Consider the following 22,543-nt stretch of genomic DNA (forward strand, 5'->3'; position numbering starts at 1 on the left):
TCGTGTAAAATGATGCGCTAGCCGGCAGTGTGCAAGTATCGGCTTGCTTCTCATCCGACAAGAACTTAATCTCAAAGTCTTTTTGATGTTTGATAATGGTTTACCTTTTTTTTTCTTTTTCTTTTATCCTTATCCGGTTTCTTCAAGGCAGAATAAAACCACTCTGACTAACATGCATTTACGGATATGCCTTCTCAAATAGCTAAAAGCTAGAACAACCTCTTGCGTTGAAATGCCTTCTCAAATAGCTAAAAGCTAGAACAACCTCTTGCGTTTACCAACTGTTACTACATCATCATGATAACATTTTATTAGCGGCCTGCGTTTACCAATTGTTACTACATCATAACATTTTATTAGCGGCCTGCGTTTACCAATTGTTACTACATCACAACATTTTATTAGCGGCCTGCTAGAAAATGTATCTAATTCTCTTGTCTAAAGGTGGACTCAAGATTTAATTCTGAATGAGGTTAAACTTTTTCATATAAATGTGTCGATCCTTTTGGTCAAAAATATATTACAAAATCCATGGTTTAGTTTAGGGGTTAATTTTTTGCAGTTTCATGTATTATATATATATATATATCAATAACCTAAACACCCAACCACATCTCTCATACCATATCAAGAGTTGCGCTTACCTCCCTTCTCATTGGCCGGTGAACAAAATCCTCGCTCCTGATTGGCCGAAATACAAGTTAGCCCCCTTACATTTCGTGACCGTTAATTGTAAATCGAATAGATTTGATCTTATGCTCCAAATTGAACGATAACGTTCACCCTCTTTTATATTTTGATCCCGCTGGAGGAGGAGACCCTATCTTATACCAGCATCTCTTTTGGTTCTTCGGGCATCCAGAGGTCCCCTGGGTCGGTATTGGTTCATCTTGTGCAATCCATCGATGCTTCGGTAGACGTCCACGGTATTTCGGGTGTTTGGGTTATATATATAAGCTCATAAAATTTCATTCATGATAAAATAGAGATTACATGACTTCAAGAGCATCAAGATCAAAAATTGAAATACAATTAAAATGTACTAACAAAGAGTAATTCGTGAAGAGAAGTAGCTAACTACCAACAAGAGTATCAGGCAATCCGAAGAGTAAAAAAATGGTTTTGAAATTTTAATTCGACCATTTTGATAGGGTTTTTTCTTCTTGAAAAATAGAATTTCTCATAAAAATGTGAGAGTAATATGCCCAAAGTCTTGTATCTGGATCACCACATTGAACTTCCACTAAAACTCTCCATTGAGATTACAAGGAAACGCCATATGAGCGCATAGAAAATCTCCATAAAGGAGAAGACATAAACAAAAAAAAAACAAAAAAAAAGGAAAAAAATTCACAAGAACTAAGTGTAAATTACTTCAATATATAAAGAGGGAAGATCCCTTCACACTCTAAATCTCACACTATCTCACACTTTTTACGTTCTTTTTGTGAATAAAAACCAAAAGGAAACGAATTTGAAGCTAATATTTCGGGACATGATCCTCTTACAAAATAGTAGAAGCTAATGATTCGGGACATGAGCGTATTCCGAAACGTATAACATTACCATCTACTATTTTGAAAATGAGCGTTGAAAATAAACGAATTTTTAACCATCGAAATTAAGGCTGGTAGATTATGAGGTTTGGTATCTCGGAATGCCCTCATTTTTAATAGCCATGTAAGAGGACTATATCTCGAAAATATTTGTTTCAAATCCGTTAAAAGTGTGAAATAGTGTGAGACTTAGAGTGTGAAGGGATCCCTCCTTATACATAAATTGATTATATATTTACAAAATAAAGTTAAAGGTTGTGGTGATGCTTACACTTGGTGGAGATGATCTTTATGTGTTGGATTGGGTAATTATAGAGTAAGGGGTAAAAACAATGATTTATTAGGGGAACTCCTATGGGTATAATCGATCCACATCGATCCACATTTTATGGACACAAAATGCTATTATGGATGAATTTTTCATCCATATGTTACCGACGTCTAGATGGTACCCCTCAAATTTGAGGGGTTGCTATGGAGAGTGCATTCAGTCATAAGGTGAGTGGATATACCACCCGAGCATTTAGTATCCGGATGAATTTTGTTTTTTAAAATTTTTTTCTCATCCGTTATCTAAATAACAGAATGGTGCTTTTTTTATTTTGTGAATAGACGCAATTTAGGACATGTATGAACGTTCCCAATAAGCGTTGCGAATCTGGAAATTTTGAATCCAGCCATTAGCCAGTTGGATGGATTTTTGGTAAAGAAAGTTTCTAGAATGGCTGGCCTATTAATGACCAGATGGATCATATTTTTTTTCCCTTTTCCGACGATAGGTTTTGGCTCTACTTGTTGACGAGGGTCTACATATTTGTGGATATTCCTAAAATTATGGATGTTTTTACCTCCGTACCATAGGAGTTTGCCTTACAAAGTTAAGGAAATATATTTCGGAAAAGAACAGGGAAAGGAAACACTTGGCTCCGCCCACCTCTTGTCTAATATGGGTTCGAGTGAATAATGTACCAACAAACATTACCAATAAGCAATACTCACAGTTAATATTGATCGAGATCAAATCATGCACGCAATTTTTTGATAAACCACCACAATAAAACAACGAAATTAGATGAATAAAATTAACATAAACTTAAAGCATTTGAATTGGTCAGAGTTGCTGCTTTAACAAGTTTTCTTAATGCAATATTGCACGGTCACACTTCAAAAGTGATCCTAATAACCCCACGAAGCAAATGTGTCCGGAATATAACTACCTTTTGCAGATTGGGTATAACATAAACACAATTTAACCACTCATTAACTTGACACCAAGCATCCGAAAAACTTCTACAACTCATTGTCAAAATTATTCTCTACTAACACTTGCACTTGATGGTCAGCATTACAAGAAACAAGAAGCAAGAAGATCGACAAGAGAGCATTGGATAGTAGGTAGCTAAGAAATAATTTCTTGGTGAACCCCCGCACTCAATCTCGACCTGACAAAATTTATGTTGGCCTAAGGGTCATATTTTTTATTACCATGGAAAGTTCTCATATTTAGTTTTTCCTATGTGAGATTAAGGGTTTTATCGAGAAATATGAAAATGAGACGGTCACCCTTATGTCTAAAATTCAATCCACACCAAGACCTTAAAAGCTTACGTTCTCCAACACTTTATAATAACACTTAAGAGGATAACATATTTGAAACGACATTTATATACATCATAAAAGACATTATATAGTTGCATCGATTTTTCTATCACATGGTACCATAAATTGTCACTATTAAATGACACATACAGAATCTAAAAATAAAGGAAAAATCACTAAAACTGAACTACATATTTATTTATTTTAAGCTAAAAATTTTATTGATAAAAGAAAAAAAAACAGAAATTAAAAGGGGACGTAAAGTCAGAACCTCCTGAAAAAAGAAGTAGATTAGAAAAATAAAGATAAAACGGATTGAGAAACGAGAATCTGCATATTAAGCTCATGCAAAGCGCTTCATCCGAAAATTCTTTTCAAGATCTTTTAAGTAAATTCATTTGGTCCAGTATTTTTCTATTAAAACCATGCTAATCAAGGTGAAATCCACCAATGGGAGATAAGGAGTATCTTCTACCACCATATGTTCTCCGGTACCTGTGATGAAAAAGATATTAAACAATCATCATAATCATTATCATCTATGTACATAGATAGTCTACTAAATCTATTTGTATAAACACTAGCCGTCATGACTAACTTTTGAGAGGAGATGTATTGTTTTTTCTTGCTCTTTGAGAATAAATCTCATCTTGCTCCTCAAATAATTATGACTACCGAGTTTCTTTCAAAGAAATAAGACTCAACAACATTACTACCAGGATTAGTAGTAATACTTGATTCCACTGACAACTTTTGTTGCAATTTCCTTGATAGCTTGGTTAGAAGCTTGCATGGCTATTTTGTTTTACATTGATGTTATCTCCTGCATTAACAATTTTATATATTGGAGAACGCGCTGGAGATAGTACGTTATTCACCAATTGAAAAGGAACCATTAAGGTGGGATCTGTTGCATGATCTTTGATTGCTATATCCACAATATTGGTATCAATTAAGTTATTCTAGCTTGTTCCATAGAAACATCTCTTGGCACCATAGTACTATCCATTAATGTACGTAGTTGATGCAGGTTTTGCCACATATTGCACGGAGTTTTTATTTCTTCTCATACCTCGCATTCTGCCCATTTTGATGTTAGTCAACCATCTCAACATTCTCTCAAACTGTGTCCAATCCATATATACAATAGGTGCAAAAACAAGGCAGGCGTTCTTATGTGATGCCGACCATAAACGTAAATCCATACATCTCAACTATAATTTCATCACGCAACTTCCAAAGGAAATGCTCGATTAAGATCTAGAATATTGCTATCCACATTCAATGGTGTTCCTACAACACTTGGAATTCTGAATATGGTTTTCTTACGTCAACACTTGAACTAAGGATTATCTTTGATAATCAGGACTGAAATTCTTAGTCTAGTGTTGTAAGTGCATCATACTGAGTTTCAAACAGATTCCAATAGAAATAAGCACTGAAATATAATCATCTTAATTGAATCGAAAGCAAAAATTACCTTTCCCAAAAGAAGATATTACCCAGGAAGGCCATATTGTACGCATGCTTGTTTGTTTTTTTGGTATCACCATTCTTCATAGGAGGGGAACCCTTAGGAAGGATTAAACATCCAATTAGATCGTTCCTACGTTCGTCGACAGCTCTGAGATATTCTTATTTAGATATCTTGATTGTTGAAATATTATTCTTCACAATATGCTTTGGCTATTGAGAAATAGATTTCCCTTGATTTTTTGAAAGACATACCATCTCTGCATAGAAGGTAGGTATTTCCGAAGGTTGTTCCCGTAAAAATTATATATTACCAAGTTGAATGCGTGATAGCCTTACGCGTCGTTACTATCATGTAAATGTTGGAAGTTATTTTGGTGTCAATTTCGTGGAAGGTTTTCTTTCTTTTGAGAAAACTCTGTAAGCCGCCATCATTCTCTTGCTCAGATCATTCTCTTCTATTTTTAATAGAGTCATGTGAAATTTTCATTCAGATTCAACTTCCTTCGTGCATTATTAAGATTTCAGGGGTTTGTTTATTGTTTCCGTACCAATTGTGATATTATTTGTGCGTATTAATGCTTATCTTTGCACCTCAATGGTATTTATTTTTTGTATGATTTTTATACATTGAGGTGGATATAAAAAAGAACAAAGATCCGCTCAAACATATTTTGGGTTTACAAAAGAACTGAACTACAAAGATATCAACTTTCTTATTTCGTGTTTTTTTCAAATATGTGAACAAATTACTCACTTTACTTAGGAGATAATATTCCTTGCAAGGAACCTCGATCAACAAGGTTAGATTATACTCATAAAGTTATCGTTTTAATTGGCTTCTTTTTGTCTTATTCATTGATACCTTTTGTAGTTCTACGCACTTCAATAAAAGGAGGCTTGGTCGAGGCAAACCCGAATTAGATGTCTTGCCCAAATTGCCATTTAAACTGTGGAATCCAAACAACTCTTGTCCATTTAAACTGTGGAATCCATAGAACTCTTGTTCGTGGATAAAGCACGATGTATCTCGAGTTTCTAGAGCTGGCCGATGAAGCAACAATTAAGCATCGGTAAATTACCGATAATCAGTAATTAATATGGTATTTCACATTTATCAAGTCTGCTACTAAGTAACTTGATTTATAATATTTTCTAAATACTTGAGTATGTTTACAATAATATAACAAATTTTCATGTATAAAACTTAATGTTGTTTATGAAATACAATAGTATAGTACATTTTTCTTTATTAGTAAAGACTTACAATTTAAATTACTCTATGTAAATAATAACGTCATACATATTTATATAATTATCGGAAAAAGAATAGGCGGGAAAGGTCACTAATAACAGCTCTTTAGTAGAATCCAATATGTCAAACTTTATCCGTCCAAACGAGACGCCAATTTCATTAAAATTTGGGAATTGTCCGAGTTAATGAATTTTCGGGTTGGACGTGGGGTTGTTCGGGTTAATAAAATTTGTGCCTGCACCACCCAAATTAGTACGGATCGATGACATTTGTGACCAAGCCCGCCCTACATTTGGAATTACATTGTCCACACCCACCCAATGTTCCACCCATAGATTTGTTAGTAAAGAAAGCATCAACTGTAGGGATATGCCTCTTGATTTTTTGATTGCTTACTTGTACGATGATACTGTATTTTGGGAGAGTCTTGTAAAAGCATCCACAGTCACGACTAAATTACGCAACTATATCTATATTTGGTATGTGAAGCAATCACAGTGGAAGGGACTAAAGGTAAAAATAGTCTGATTTTTTAGGGTTTGGGATCAAAAATGGTCGCCGTCCTAGACTAAAACTAAACTTGGTGGGCGTAGATATAGTATATGTCTAGTGTTAGATGTTGAGGGGTGAATTTAGGTTTGAGGTTCTACCCGTCCTAGCTAACCAAATGACCTCACTTTACCAAGAATAGTAAGAGAGAGAGTTGTCCTTCCATTGTACTTTGTCCTTTTTTATAAAGACTTTCCAAAAGCCCATTCCTTTTATGACATCATACCATGTGTCCTAAACTTATTTAATTACTACTAATGTCATTCTTTCTCTAATAAAACCTACTTCTTTCCTATCAATTCCTCCCTTGTCCTTTCCATCTAATAGGCACTTTCTTGATGGACTTGGGCTTTAGTCCCCAAGTCGCCATATCTCATGTTGGGTTTGCCTCCCTCTTGAGGGCACACTAGCCTGGATAAGGGGTAGTGTTTTTCATGTATCAACATTAGTTCCCTGACTATTGGGTCAATTGCTAAATGACCTGATAGTCATAAAAATCTTCCTTGGGCGCCTCTCCCTTTATAGACAGTTGAAATGAGGATTTTATTTCCCCTTAACTCCACGATCATGGGCGACATTTCGGTTTCCGTAGGTTGCCATTCCCTCTGCATAACTTCCACGTTCAATCCCTAATATTCTCTATATGCAGGGGCATCAGTTTGTTTCCCCTTCATCTCTCTTCCTTTTTCTTTGTTTTTAACATACCATACGCTCGCCATGTCTAGCAATTCTACCAGTAGTTCGTCCGACGAGTCCAGTGATTCTGGGGAAACCATGAACACGGGTTCCGAGGAGACTGAATACTCGGATCAATACGAGATTCTCTTACCCGTCCCGGCGGATGGTAGATCATACTCGATCGCAGAGTTTACGAGTGGGCCTGCTCTGAAACGCGCGTTGAGACTTAGAGAACTTCGGGAAGGTAAGCGCGTTTTTCCCCTTGAAGATATCTTAGTTCCTCGCCTTCTAAGCCCTCTTGTATTACCTTATCCTTCCGTCCATGGATGTCTCTTGCGACCCGAGTTAGAGACTTTGGACGCCTTTGCGTTCAAAACGGTACCGCGGATGGTCATTCATCGTGGTGACTAAGATCTTCCCCCTTATAGATATTCGATCCAAATCAAAGACTCATCCAGTATGGCCACACTGGGCGTCCCGCATATGCTCCAATCCCAGTCACGCGGATGTTCTTCGTAAAGCGGGTATTGATGAAGCTATAAACTCGTTCATACCCTTTTTACAGCATGGGGGGAAGCAACCATTGTTTTAGAGGATGTAGTCGCCCTCACCGGGATAGCACTCCATGGTAGTCATTCATACGATGAGGCGTCCGTCTATGGAGCGCTTGATGATGAGGATAAAAAGTTGTGCACTTATTTGCTGAAATATAAGGATGATTCTCGTCGTGAACTGGCACGGAAAGACCAGGTGCCGCAGAGGCGAAGTGATACCAAGAAGGTCGTCGTCTTAGACGGGAAGGGGGGGTCTTCGTCCGTCGTGAAGGGGAAGGATAAATGGGTTGAAGATAAAAAAAAAGGTTCCTTTATCACGTTCAATAGGCGAGCGACTACTATCTGGCTCTATCCGCGTCTATGAGGCGATTCATGGCTCATCGAATCCAACAGAAGCTGATTCTGAAATGGTCGTTAAAACCAATCGTCGTGCTTCTTTTCCTATTTAGTTGAAGTACTGGGCTCCGCGAATAGTTGATGGGAAAGTTCTTCCTCCTAAGCGAAAAGAAAAAACCTTCGCGGAATTAGCCGCTTTCATCTTATTTTAGCTTTGTCATGATGTGTTTGAATACAGTCCCCAAGACACTATTAAAGGCGAGCTCGTGCCCATGGCAGTCTTACTATCACGCGGTGTTTCTTTACTGCTTGCACCAATGTTCCTAGGTGGCCTGTATCGTCATTTGGATTTGTTTTGTCAGGATCTTCAGACGGTAGGCTCATCCCACAAGATTCAGACCTATATCCCTGCTTCTTCTATGCAAGCATGATATTGGGAGCATGTTCCTCCGAGCGCGCCTGATCCGAATGAGTTAGTGATTCATCATGAGGAATATGTTAGGAAAGGCGATGGTTCGGTCAAGAGGCTTCCCGTTGTTTACGGCTACCCGTGGATGGCTCTTTGGAACATGAAGGGGAAAATACCTAAAGGCGACCTCAGCAAGCACTTGGACGTGGCTAAGTATTTTGAACCGTTTCCTTACCAAGGCGGTCGATCTGGTCTGACACATTATGATTTCACTGCACCCTTTGATGTGGAGTTGGATTCGACTAAACTTTTGTCAGACGCAGATTTTGACTCGGCAATGGCGGTGCTGCCTGGTTATCTCCCCGGTTTCCATGCTGGTAAGTTCATTGCTATGTCTTATAACCCTGATCGTGCAACTTGGCAAGTTGGGATCGACCAAGGGGTTCCCCATAGGTTTCCTCCTTCAGAAAGCTCTGATATTAGGGATGTCATCGCTAGCTTCGACCGATATGTTTTCAAAGGGGCGAACCGTTTGTCCGATCGAGGAATCAAATTTTCATTCAAACAGCCTATCCCCGTACGTCCCTTAGCGGTTACTGAAAGGGCCCATGAGTACCATGATTTCTTGCGGCGTCGAGCTCTGAATTTTCTTTTGCGTGAATCGTCTCATCCTCGTGATTTTTCAGTTCAGGACCTCCGAGCGCTTCATGCATCTGGCCAAATTAAACTTGATGATGTTCTGGCTGCTGAACATCGTCTTGTTCCATCCAAGAAAAGTCGCTCCTTGGAGCCCTTAGTGACTTCTTGGGCTCCTCCTGAGGGTCACGATCCTGCGAAGCCAAAGAAAGGGGCATTTTCAGATCGTAAGCCTCTGAATAGATGTGAGATCGTCTTCTAGCCGTTTAGCTCCACAGGTACTTGTTGTCTCTTTTGCTTTGCGTTTTCGTTATCCATTGTTACGCCTCCCCCACTTATTTGGATGAAATGAGTGGCGGAATTACCTTCTCAGGGAGATCCTCCTTCCAATCGCCTAGGATGGAAGCCCCCTTCTTACGTGATGGAAGAGTATCTGAACATGCCCGAATGTGATTGGAATGATAGGAGTCTAAGGAAGAAATCTAAGTGAGAGGCAGCCCAATCATCTATTCCGCACCCTTGCTCTTCTACTAATACCTCGTCCTTGCAGCCTCAGCAGAGCCATCGGAGGAGCGCGTCACAGCCTCCCGTTTATGCAAGTAGCAGCCCAACCCCTTCATTTGTAGACCAGTTGAGGAGTCTGGGGGTTAGTCTTCCCAAAGGAGCTGGTTGGGTATCTCCGTGCCTTCACGTATCGTCAGTTCGTCCCCTTCGGGCCGAAATTGTCTGCGGTCTGGGTGAACCTCCGGTGTCTCCCAGTGCTGTTCTGCAATCAATGAGTCCATCTGGGTCCATCCAGTCGATTTTCGGTGGGTCTTCGTCCCACGTGGCATTAACCGTTAATGATCCTGCAGGTGACTTCCTATTTAATACGTGTCTTCGTTCTTGATATTCTCCCTCTCTTCTCTCCTTACTTTAAATAAATCTGAGTTGTTTTTGCAATGGTGCTAATTTCTCATTTGTCAGACTCCTCTCGTGGATCTGAGTCGTCCTCTAGTTCCTATGCTTCTCGCTCTAAAGCCGCTGATATTCTGCCAGATTCGTTAATTCCTGAGGTTAGTCTCTCTCTCTTTCTCTCTCTCTCTTCTCTTTTTTTTTTTGCGTTTACTTATCGCTACTTTCTTATGTTGACATATTGTCATTGGCGTCAGGATATGGGTAAGAAGTGCAAGGAAACTGTTAATCCTGACACGGATGATGTGTGGAGCGTAGTCCCCAGCAGTGATGGGCCTGCTAAAAGCGCTAAGGTGGATGGTGGTAGCTTGTCTGCCTCTTCAGAGAAGCAAACTGATGATCCTGCTTCTGACATACCAACCATCCCCGTTGTGTCAGAAGACTCCGAAGACGCGGGATTTCGTTTCCTTTTGGTGGTGAGCACCACCGATGCTGGGATAAAACCTGCTACCCACACCCTCGTCCATGGCTTCTGGGTTCCGACTGATTATGCTGCCACTTATAGGGACATCGTCGAGCGTGGTGGTGGTAATATGGAGAAGGAGGGTCTTTTGGACATCCGTATTTTGTTCTATATGACTAGAAATCTTTTGGAAGTCGCGGACCGTCTTACGCGCGTAGGGGATGATCTTGTTGATGCAACGACGTTACGTGGCTGGGAAACTACTGTGCAGTCCGCGCTTGATGTCAAATTTACGATAACGTGGTTGGAGGAGTTATTTGTACAAGTGAAGGGCCTTAATGACCCTCATAGGCTCACGAGTCAAATTTCTCAGTTAGAGGGGAAGCTGAAGAAGTGCTCGGAGACAACTTCTAGCAAGAAGGAGGTGATGGATATGTTACTTGCTGATGTTGGCGTGGCCACTGACGAGATGTTACGAGCTGAGACTGCGGAAGCAACATTTCACGTTGAGCTTGAGAAGAAGTGGCAAGAGTTGGATAGGCTCTAATTTTTTTGAAGCGCTTCGTCCTTGGTTTTTCCTTTATTTTGCTTTGTTGAACTTGTCTTTTAAGTGTTGTACTTGTTTGTTTGTTTTTGGATTGTGGGATATTGTGGTGTTTGATTAATTTTTTCTGTTGTTGGTATCTTATTATCCTTGGTTAATTCTCCTTTCTTATTATTGGGTGGTATGTGAGGTTGTTAAAACGCGCCTACCCTTCTTTTTATTTATTGAGGTGTTGGGGTGGGCGGTCATTGGTGAAACGCGCCTACTCGCCCCACCCACCCACCCCCCCCCACCCCCCACCCCCCACCCCTTCCTTTTTTTCTAGATATCAAGTGAGGTGAGCGTTGGTAAAACGCGCCTACTCCCCCATCTTTTATTGAATAGGTATCGGGTGGGATGGGCGTCAGCCAAGGGCGCTTGTTCTTCCTTTCTCCTGGATTACCCTTAGAACTTCTTGGATGTCTGTCGGTCAGGCACTTTTGGCTATCCTGATACCTTTTGAAGATTTACCAATCAATCAGGCGCCTTTGGTTGTCATGATACCTTTTGTAGATTTGTCATTCAATCAGGCGCCCTTGGATGACCTGAGACCTTTTGTTGATTTGTCAGTCGATCAAGCACCTTTGGCTAACCTAGGACCTTTTGTAGATGTCAGTCGATCGGGCGCCTTCGGATAACCTGAGACCTTTTGTAGATTTGTCATTCAATCAGGCGCACTTGGATGACCTGAGACCTTTCGTAGATTCGTCAGTCAATCGGGCGCCTTTGGCTGACCTGAGACCTTTTGTAGATTTGTCAGTCGATCAGGCACCTTTGGCTGACCTAAGACCTTTTGTAGATTTGTCAGTCAATCAGGCGCCCTTGGATAACCAGAGACCTTTTGTAGACTTATCAGTCTATCAGGCGCCCTTGGCTAGCCTGAGACCTTTTGTAGATTCGTCAGTCGATCAGGCGCCTTTGGCTGACCTGAGACCTTTTGTGGACTTGTCAGTAAATTGGGAGCCCTTGGCTATCCTGAGACCTTTTGTAGATTTGTCAGTCGATCAGGCGCCTTTGGCTGACCTGAGACCTTTTGTAGATTTTTCAGTCAATCAGGCGCCCTTGGCTAACCTGAGACCTTTTGTAGATTTGTCAGTCAATCAGGCGCCCTTGGATAGCCTGAGACCTTTTGTAGATTTGTCAGTCGATCAGGCGCCTTTGTCTGACCTGAGACCTTTTGTATATTTTTCTGTCAATCAGGCGCCCTTGGCTAACCTGAGACCTTTTGCAGATGTCTACTCGTAGTTGATAGGGTAAACTTTTCTTACCACAAAGAGGTTGTTTAGAATTTTGGAGTTACTACTCACATTTCCCTTGTTCTCCTCTCTTTAACATTAATGGCGAGGGAAAGGGTCATGCTCGATCGTTTGCTTGACTGTCCTGAGTTCTCCAGAGGCGCGCTTTCGTTCAAATATACTCCTTATGGCGAGACATTCTTCTGTCGGGTGTCCTAATCTTCGGTGATAGTGACAGTACCTGGCAGAGTTATGATCCATATTGTTGACGTCTATTATCGTCGGGGGGAGCTGGATTTCTCCTCTGGTGACCCATTGGCTAAGCAATTCGACCGCGCGCTCTTTAGTGCAAGGTGGAGGAGGTGGTGGATTAAAGTCGTGCGTAGCCCCTCCATTTCTTCCTCGGCCTCTTCCACCAGTTCGGAATTGATCTCTTCTTTCACTGTTAGTGTTGGGTCTTATGTTGCGCGACTCCTCAGAAGCGGTACTGACCGTATGGCGCCAAGTAGAGTCTATGTGTATTTCTTCTACACAATCGACAATCCTTTCAGATGCTTCCTTTAGCTCGGCAAAGGTTTGGAATCTGAAGTTGATCAAATTCCCCTTGAAAGTTGGGATCGTTCCCCGTACGCAAGTCTCGACGAGTGTCTCTTCATTGATTTCTTCATGACAGTCTAGCGTCAGGCGCCGGATCCGTAAGATATACTTTCCTATTTCTCCCCCTATTCGTTGTCCATTCTTTCTTAAATCTATCGTCGTGATTTTCCTCTTAGCCGAGTAGAATTTCCTAAGGAAGAGTGTGGACATGGTTGGCCAGGAATCTACACTTTCTGCCTTTAGGTTGTCATACCAAGTGAATGTCGTGTCTGTGAGCGATTTGGGGAATTCTCTTAGGCATAACTTTCCATCGGAGGCTCTATCATTCATTGCTAATAGGAATCATCTAAGATGTTCTCGGGCGTTTCCTTGTCCGTCGTATGTCTTGAATTTTGGAGATGTGTAGTCTTCGGGGTATTGATATTTTCGGATATCCATCGGGTATGGGCTACTTACGCGGAAGTGGTTGTCTTGTTTCACCACATGATAGTTTTTCTCCAAATACTTCGCTATTATTTTTGTGACATCGCCATTGTCTCGTCGCCTTTGCACTTCTCGCCCTTCGTCTTTTCTCTGTGAGTGTCTTGTCCTGCTATTACTTCTTGTGCGATCCAATCTTCAAGCTCATGTCTTCTGCATGAGCGCTCTTCTAGTTCCTTTTGCATGTTTTGCAGGGTTGAGGGTAAAGGTTTTGGCGATTGGGTTACTTGCGTGCTCTTTCCTCGTGTTGTCCTCTCTCTGTTTTGGGATCCATATCCTGCCGGTCATTTTATAACACCTTGGATCGGTATTTCTTCCTCGTTGTCATCCTCTATTGTTACTTGTTCCCAATTGATGGGTCGGTCAGTTACTTGGTTCTCTATTATACCAGGGTTAGCGCCTCATACGTGTGTCATGGTCAGCTAGGCACGAGCCTCCGGGTGTGGTCGCCAAATGTTGAGGGGTGAATTTAGATTTGAGGTTCTACCCGTCCTAGCTAGCCAAATGACCTCACTTTACCAAGAATAGTAAGAGAGAGAGTTGTCCTTCCATTGTACATTTTCCTTCTTTATCTAGACTTTCCAAAAGCCCCTTCCTTTTATGAAATCATGCCAAGTATCCTAAACTTCTTTAATTACTACTAATGTCATTCTTTCTCTAATAAAACCTCCTTCTTTCCTATCAATTCCTCCCTTGTCCTTTTCATATAATAGACACTTTCTTGATGGACTTGGGCTTTAGTCCCCAAGTCCCCATATATCATGTTGGGTTTGCCTCCCTCTTGAGGGCACACTAGCCTGGCTAACGGGTAATATTTTTCACGTATCAACATTATATGTAAGTATAAAGTCCGTTTAGTGTTAGGCGTTACTTGTAATAACGTTTCCTTTTGCAGACGCAGGTTATATTAATGTTTGAGTTGGGGCGTAGGTATAGCATGCGGCGTGGATTATATTGGCGCTCAACCAGCGTACGGGCTTTATATCAACGTTCGATATCAGGCGTGGACTATATTTTCATCGGACTAAATTTTAATATTCTCCCGTTGCGTTTGAACACTGAACATGCCAAAAAATTTAGTATTTAGTCTGGTTTTTTGTATTTGGAGTCCATGACTGTGGTTGCTCTAAGGCTCTAGTTTTTTGTTTTTAAAACTGCTAATACCGAAAATAAAAAAGAAGAAGAAAAAGAAAACATATAACATCCATTGGCGGAACAAGGAGGGAAAAGACCGAAAGGGTAAAATCGAAATCAAGTGAAAATTCCCAGTGCATTCGTAAGATCTTCCGGAATAGAATAAATATTCTAAGTTCTAACCTCGCACAAACGATCGTACAACTAATATTGTTAAGTATGTCTCCCTAGCTCACTACTGACTTTCACATAATAAGTTCGGATAATTTAGAATCAGCTGACTTCATTTTCTATTACATCATCCACACAAAAGATGGTCGTCTGAATCGATTTCGTGTCAGCTTTACAAAAGTAACAGGTCAAGGAATCCGGCTACAGAAAGGTTAGATAAAAGCTTTTTCAAACTCTACCCCAACTTCTATTCACCATTTGACCTTTCACTTTTAATGACCCCAATACGGTGAACTTGGAGGGTATTGTTTAGTGTTAACCCACCTTAGATTGGGTGGACATGGTTTCTGTTTCTGTTGCTCAAGGGGGAACTTGGGCAGATGTTATGCCATGAGTTCAAAAACTTCTTTCATTTCTTATCCGGATATGTCGACATAGTAGTTGAAAGTTGAACAAGATTATATTAGAATTATGAAAGATCTTCCTAGAAGAAAAAAGAAGAAAAAGAATCTGAAAGGTCCTAGATGTCCTGATTTTTAAGCACTTTCTTGACTTTTTCTATAAAATACCCTTTTACTTACAGGAGGGACACTAATGGGTGTATCGAGTTTAATAAGCTTATGATACAGACGTCATAATGTTGAAGCTTAGAGATTAAATTTATGTATATATTCATTAAATTCAACTTCTGCTTCAAAAGAGATGGATCTTTTTATTAGAGTTTTCTTCTTCTATTTTATGTTTCTTTTCAAAATTAATTTAACAAAACAAAATCAGCAGCATTATAACCAGAAAGATATTTTGGGGACTGTTATAGTAAAATGGCAAAGAAGTCCATGATGAAGTAGATCCTAATGATCCTTAATACCGAAAATATTCTTCACAATCGCACAGGCTAGTGAGTAGTGAGGGTTAAACCTAGCCGACTTCGTATATTAAAAAGTTATGAAGTTTCAAAGCTCAAAACTCAACAAAAAAATTTACATCTCAACTCTCTAGTCAATTTAGCTACAAAATTAATAATCCATCCATATTTACACTCCATGCACTTCTAATGCCAATTGCTTTTTGCTTCTTTGAAAAATCTACCAATCGTCCGTCCGAGTATATTCGTTTAGTGTATTATATCTTGGTGTTTTTTGGTGTCTTTGCGACCCTCTATTGGGTGATCAAATCAGTCCAAGAACTCCTCCACCATTAGATTCACAGGGGATGAGATTTTTAACGCATACGCAAGAACGGACTGCACGCGCTTCGCATGTGCTATTACATATTTGAATTTATCTTAGCCGTATATTTTACTTTTGTTTGATCCTGCTCATTCATTGATATAATAGCCCTAAAACTAAACCTAATGCCATAAGATTTTTATTTTGTCTCCTCACTCTAGTACCCAGTACACACTTCCACCACATTCTTCTTCCTTTTTGTTTGTCCTTTTTCCTCTTCTTGCCCTCCCTCTATTGCAAGGCTCAACTTTTTTCATTAACATTTTAACCACCAACACCTTAATCGCTCTCGCATCTATCAGCGCACCAAATAGAAAAAGGCAATTAACCACTTGATATAGTTTTTAAAGGAGGATTAGTAATTCGTTCTGTAAAAGATATGCAGGAATCTTCAATTCAACCGATATATAAAAGATGTTCTTTTTACAAATTGCGGATGGTTTGTGTTGATGAGGAGAAGAACTTGTGAAAATTTGATCTATCACAATCATAATCTTGCTATAAAGATGAACTTGGTTCCCTTTTAATATCCTTAAATTACTCTATGCCCTTATGTTTTCATACAAAACATACATTCGAAATATATTGACAGGGGTAAATGTGTAATAATAATAATTTGTAGTTTCATTTATAATTATATCCTCATAAAAATGTCTACAATATATTTATGATAAATAAAAACAGAGGCAAAATAGTCTAAAATTTTTGCAGCTTCACTCTTCTACAGTAATGGGTGTTGGCTTTATATAATAGAATAGATATCTTGGTATTTTTTGGTGTATTTGTGACCCTCTATTGGGTGATCAAATCAGTCCAAGAACTCCTCCACCATTAGATTAACAGGGGATGAGACTTTTAACCGCATACGCATGAATGGGACCCTCACCTGTTATTCCGACCGACCAAGTTGGCCTTTAGCTTTTGCGATTCAAGCATATGAATAATAAGTTCTTATAATACTTCGGGGAAAAAAAAATACTTATCGTTTATAGTGATGGATTAGAGTAAGTTAATCTAGGTCAGAATAACTAGATCTTATCGCGTAATTTTTTCCATAGAAAGTATTAACCAATTTAAAAACAAAAATTAACTAATGGATTTGTCTAATTTGTTGAATATTTTTGGATATGAAAAATAGATTAGTTAATTAAGCCGAGTAAATCATTGAATACGAAAAATATTGTAATTCAAATAAATTATAATATTATATGGCCGAGTATATTACATTATTCACTGGTTATAACAATAATGTGTGAATAAAAATTAAAGTTCGAGTCTTAAAAATTCGAATAGCTAGTAGATGGTTGGCTTTGTTCTTTTAGATAATATCTCGATTGTAAAGGATATGAGAATGAATTAGATGAAACTTAAAAGGATTCTCTAGTCAATCACCACAGTCATGCGCTGAGCAACGAGCATGTTATAAAAAAATTTGTTGATTCTTTATTCTGAAGAAAGAGTAACCCGTGAATGACAGTGAATGCAGTTACTGGCCTGAATCATCAAATCTCGAGTTATATTCATACAGCGTATACTGAGAGTCTGAGACCGTGAATTATCTTGTTGTCTAATATCACCCCCTTAACGTTATATGTATAATCTATTCCACGTCAATTATTATCGGGAAGTTATACTGGTTGATACAGTATGGATACGTTTTGTACCAGACGATATGAAACTGATACTAGTAGATACATATAACTAAGGATCTTTAATCAATGTCAACATACATAAATGCAACATAACGAAAAATAATGGTCTGAAAGGTGTCTATATATATATATATATATATATATATATATATATATATATATATATATATATATATATATATATATATATATCGGTTTATATCAGACTTATGCAGAGTTGCAGACTAAAGTAACATATTTGGATGCCCTTGATGAACTTATTTATTTATAATCATAAATTCTTTTCTAATTTGAAAGAAAAATATGGATATTTCACTAGGAAATAAAAGAATACAAAGGGCTACAAAACACACAACAACATACTTAAACTTCCACGGACTCACTGTAACTCACAGAATCCCATTTGATTTGAACTTTAACATATAAATGAATATCCAAACTAAGTTACTACTTTCTCTACTTATTCTGGAAAATTTAGCAAGCATATTAACTGCTTTATTTGCATTCCTAACTCTGTTAGAAGACTGCTCGGTCGAAATCGCAAGCGTTACTATCTCAAGATTGTTTGTCAAGTTTAGTTTCCAAAATTATAAGTCTTGATTCTAGTCTACTTATATCTAAGTCTCGGATTAGGATAGTAAGTGTAGTTGAGCATTAGACTTCACGATGTTCGTCGATTGAAGACGAAGAACTACTAAGATCTGTGGAGACTTGAACTCATCTATCACTCAAAAGTCTATCTACTCTATCTACTATTTGAGACAAAAGTCGTACAGCTATATAGACTTCAATTATACACATTTGATATTTCGAAATGAGTTTATCTCGCTTACATATTTCTCGAAATATGTGTTGGTAAGCTTTCGCTTTAACCAAGTTCATCTTATATTCTTGATGAAAGTCAAAAGACGATCATGTGAAAATCGCCTGGTAACATCTTACATGATTTGCGTGAGACAGTCATTTGATGTAGACTCGGAATATTTCATATTGATCATTTGAACACTTGAAAATTGCTTTGAAGCTAATAGTTTATGTGAGACAGATATTATCGTCTTCTAAGAATGTTCCAATGATTGAAATGAGAGTTTTGAACAAATAACAATGATTGGATACAACATAGTATGCATACTTGCATATATGTAGTCCATGTCCGGGAACTATGGTATGCATACCCGTATGCGTACTGTTTGGTTTGCTGAAAGTCCGGCAACTTAGTATGCATACCGGTATGCGTACTGGCGTGAGGTTCAAGTCCCGGAAATTCAACTGAGTTTGGAGGTATGCGTACCCGTTCGCATACTGGCGAACTAAAACTTAGTCCGGCCATTTAGGTATGCATACCCGTTTGCATACTTGAGTAGGTTATGTTCTAAAATCGGTTAGTTCATGAAATAATATATTTATATAACAATTTTCCATGGCTATAATGTTCATGAATTGATTCATGTGAATCAAAATAGATTTTGTTTCAATTTTGTCTTGTATACTTCTTTGAGAATTAAACAATTTAAAAACTCTAGAACTAGTTATGGTTAAGATGAATATGGTTGATATGAAAGTGTTCATGTGGCTAACTCTGGTTAACTATTGTTGAGCCAACAACGGTGCACACGTTTAGGTACGGTTACTCATATCTAAATGAAGTCACTTTTCATTTGTGTGTAACAAGCTAAGCTCGATCTAACGGTTGAAAGATATTAGCTCGAGTCTAATCAAGTTTTCATCTAACGGTGAATACTGAATGCTTTGTTACCAAGATAACATTGATTGCAAACCCTGATTTGAAGATTATATAAGGGAGAACTCTAGCAACTGGGAAACCTAATCCCCACACCTCCTGTGTGATAGTAGTTGCAACTAGAGTCGATTCTCCTTTAACCTTAGGTTTTTCTAAAACCCTGTAGGTTAACGACTTGAAGACTTCATTGGGATTGTGAAGCCAGACCCAACTATTTTCTTTGTAGTTGCGTGTTCTGATCTTGTTGTTTTCTATCGGGATTGAGTACTATCTTCTCTAAGATTTTCTCGAGATTTAATCTCCGGTATGCAAGATAAAAAGTAGTCACAAACATCTTCGTATCATCGTTTATGATTCCACAATATCTTGTTTCGCTACCACACGATTAAAATTATTGTGAGGTGATTGATATTTTTAGGCTTTTCTTCGGGAATATAAGTCCGGTATATCAATCGTTTCATGTTCACCTTGATTTATCAAAAGACGGAAAAAAACTCATAGTTATATCTATGGGAGACAGATCTATCTATTCAATAGACTTTTCTGTGTGAGAGAGATTGGTTTATCAAGTCTATGACTTTGGGTCGTAGAAACTCTTAGTTGTGGGTGAGATCTCCTAAGGGAATCAAGTGCGCAGAGTCCTGCTGGGATTCAGAGGCGTAAGGAACGCGAATGTACCTTAATCGGTGTGAGATTGGTTAGGGCTCAACTACATTCCATTCCGAAGTTAACTTGGAGTAGGCTAGTACATGTAGCGGCTTAATACAATGTGGTGTTCAAATCTGGACTGGGTCCTGGGGTTTTTCTGCATTTGCGGTTTCCTCGTTAAAAAAATTTCTGGTGTCTGTGTTATTTCTTTTCCGCATTATACTTGTTTATATAATTGATATATCACAAGTTGTGCGTAAGTTCAATCAATTGGGAATCCAACCTTTGGTTGTTGATTAAATTGATTGACACTTGGATATTGGTTTTTGGTACCGTCCAAGTTATTTATTATATTCAATCGTGCTCGCAAATTCCTATTTGTTTCATTGTAGATTGAATTGAGAAATTGAGATATAACTCCTGGATATACTGATTGAGTCTGACTGTCTAGTTGATTCTCTTGGAATTATATTGGAGTTTGTCCATACAGATTGCTAAGCGAAATATTGGGTGTGGTTGTTAGACCCCCACTTTTTCAAACTCTACATCTAACTTCAACACAACTTAAACCCCTAATTTATCTCTAGCCTCTTGGATAAGAGCTTAATTATCCCATTTGACTGAATCAACATTGACATTCACACTCTGAAGAGTTGACTTGCTATCCCACTTTAACTTCAAGTATGAATAAAGCTTTAGCTTTCCCAGCTTTCTTGGATCTGGCAGTTAAAATTCTTGCCCTTATTAGTGTTCCTGAAAAATATCGAATTATTAGAGTTACACCTGCAATAAAGTTTCCTTTAATAAAAGAAGCATCAACGTTCCTTTTGACCTAGTTTGGTGGTGGTATTTTCAAACTACTATTCATATTCCTAGTATTTGTACGAGTGTAACTATTGTGAGAATCAATAATATTATTTAGAGTGATCTGAATATTAGAGATGCTGCAAAAATTCATTACTCTACGGTATATATCTCTACTTGTCTTTCTAGTGTCATAAAGACAAGATCACAACTTGATTTTCAAATGAACCACATCAAGGTTAACTTTATGTTGATTCTTGAAAGAAATATCAACTTCCTCATGACTCCAAGTTTTCCTTCAATGTTGTATTATGTAATGTGCCTATCCATGTGATTCCAGACTTCCTGAGCATAAAGGAAATTAATGAGCATATGAATAGTAGATTCATCATCTCCATTACATCTTTTGCATATGCTGTAATCAGAAGGATGTCATGGAAAACTTGCCACAAGAATAATTGGCATTTAATTTTTTAATTAAAGTATTGTTGCAGCTTCTTGATGTTCCATCCTTTTGTATTCTCCTCCATTAGATCAAAAACATTTATGTGCACATTATTTTCATTATGATAGCTTATGTCAATACTATCACTTCAATTGTCACCAAGAATCCACTTTTCCCGCATTGCTCTTATCTTTTCTTCCTTCTCAAACTTTACATACATGGAACTTTTTAACCTATTGAGTACTTGTATAAATGCTCTGCCAAATTCAGGTTCCTTTAAAGGTTATATCATCCTTTACTGGGTGTGTTTCTAGATTTTTTTGCCTTCAAAATTTTAACCCACATAAAATCTTTTCTAGTAATCATCCTCCATGCTAATTTGTCAAAAGAGATTATTCTTAAATCTCATTCCTCCCCACCATCTTAGTAGGTGTGTTTTTGAAATATTTTGCCTTCAAAACTTTCACCCACATAAAATCTTTTCTAGTAATCATCCTCTATGCTAATTTTGTTAGCCTTCTTAGACTTGATACTTCATTAGGAAAGCTCTCAAATGGGTACAAATGTTATAAAAACAAAAGACCTTAAACACGCAGAAGACTCCAGATGCTTAACTAGATGCTTAGAAATACCTGCTATGTATCAATACATTAAAGAGGATTCAGATAAATACAAAAATAAAAGGAAACTTAAAGAAACCTAAGTAATAGCGATTAAAGTATTAGATTCTTCAGAAACTAACAATATAAATAAGCAATGTTGAAAGAAAAGATATGGAGAGAACCTTTATAATCTAAATTTAGAAAAACCTAGTCTGATTTGATTCGGAAAAAATAAATAAATAAGTAGACATACATAAAAAAAAATCAAAAAAACATTAATGGAGAGGGAGAAAGTAAAAAAGATTTGACTCAAAAAAGCCGATTTATGCAACTTCCAACATGCAGTTTATTCTCTTTTTCAATAATTTATAAACGTTCGGAGGTGAAATGTAACAACCAATTCTGTAAGTTAAACAAACCAAGATCAAAAGTAAACATATAACCTCACTTTCCACTGTTGCGAATGAACAAACAATATCATTCGCTGCCGCTGAGTCAAGGGTATGATATTAATATGAATAGATATTAATACTAAACTGATACCTAATACGATGAACCATATTCCATGTATTTTTTCCCCATGACAATGCGTGTGTAGGCGTTGATTCACTTTCTACCCCTGTTTTTTGTCCTTGAAATCGGTTCTCGAATTGGTGGGTTTGGATGCAGAATTTTAAAGGTGGGGTTTATGGGTCGGGAGATTTGGTGGAATATATTTTTCTTGGTACGTTTGGTTGTCGGAATTCCTGGAATCACGTTTTCTACGGGAATCATTTTTCCAGCGAATCCTCCATATGGTGTCTGATCCTTCCTCCTAAAA

Source organism: Papaver somniferum, chromosome 8, assembly GCF_003573695.1.
Source record: "Papaver somniferum cultivar HN1 chromosome 8, ASM357369v1, whole genome shotgun sequence".
NCBI classification, from domain to species: Eukaryota; Viridiplantae; Streptophyta; class Magnoliopsida; order Ranunculales; family Papaveraceae; genus Papaver; species Papaver somniferum.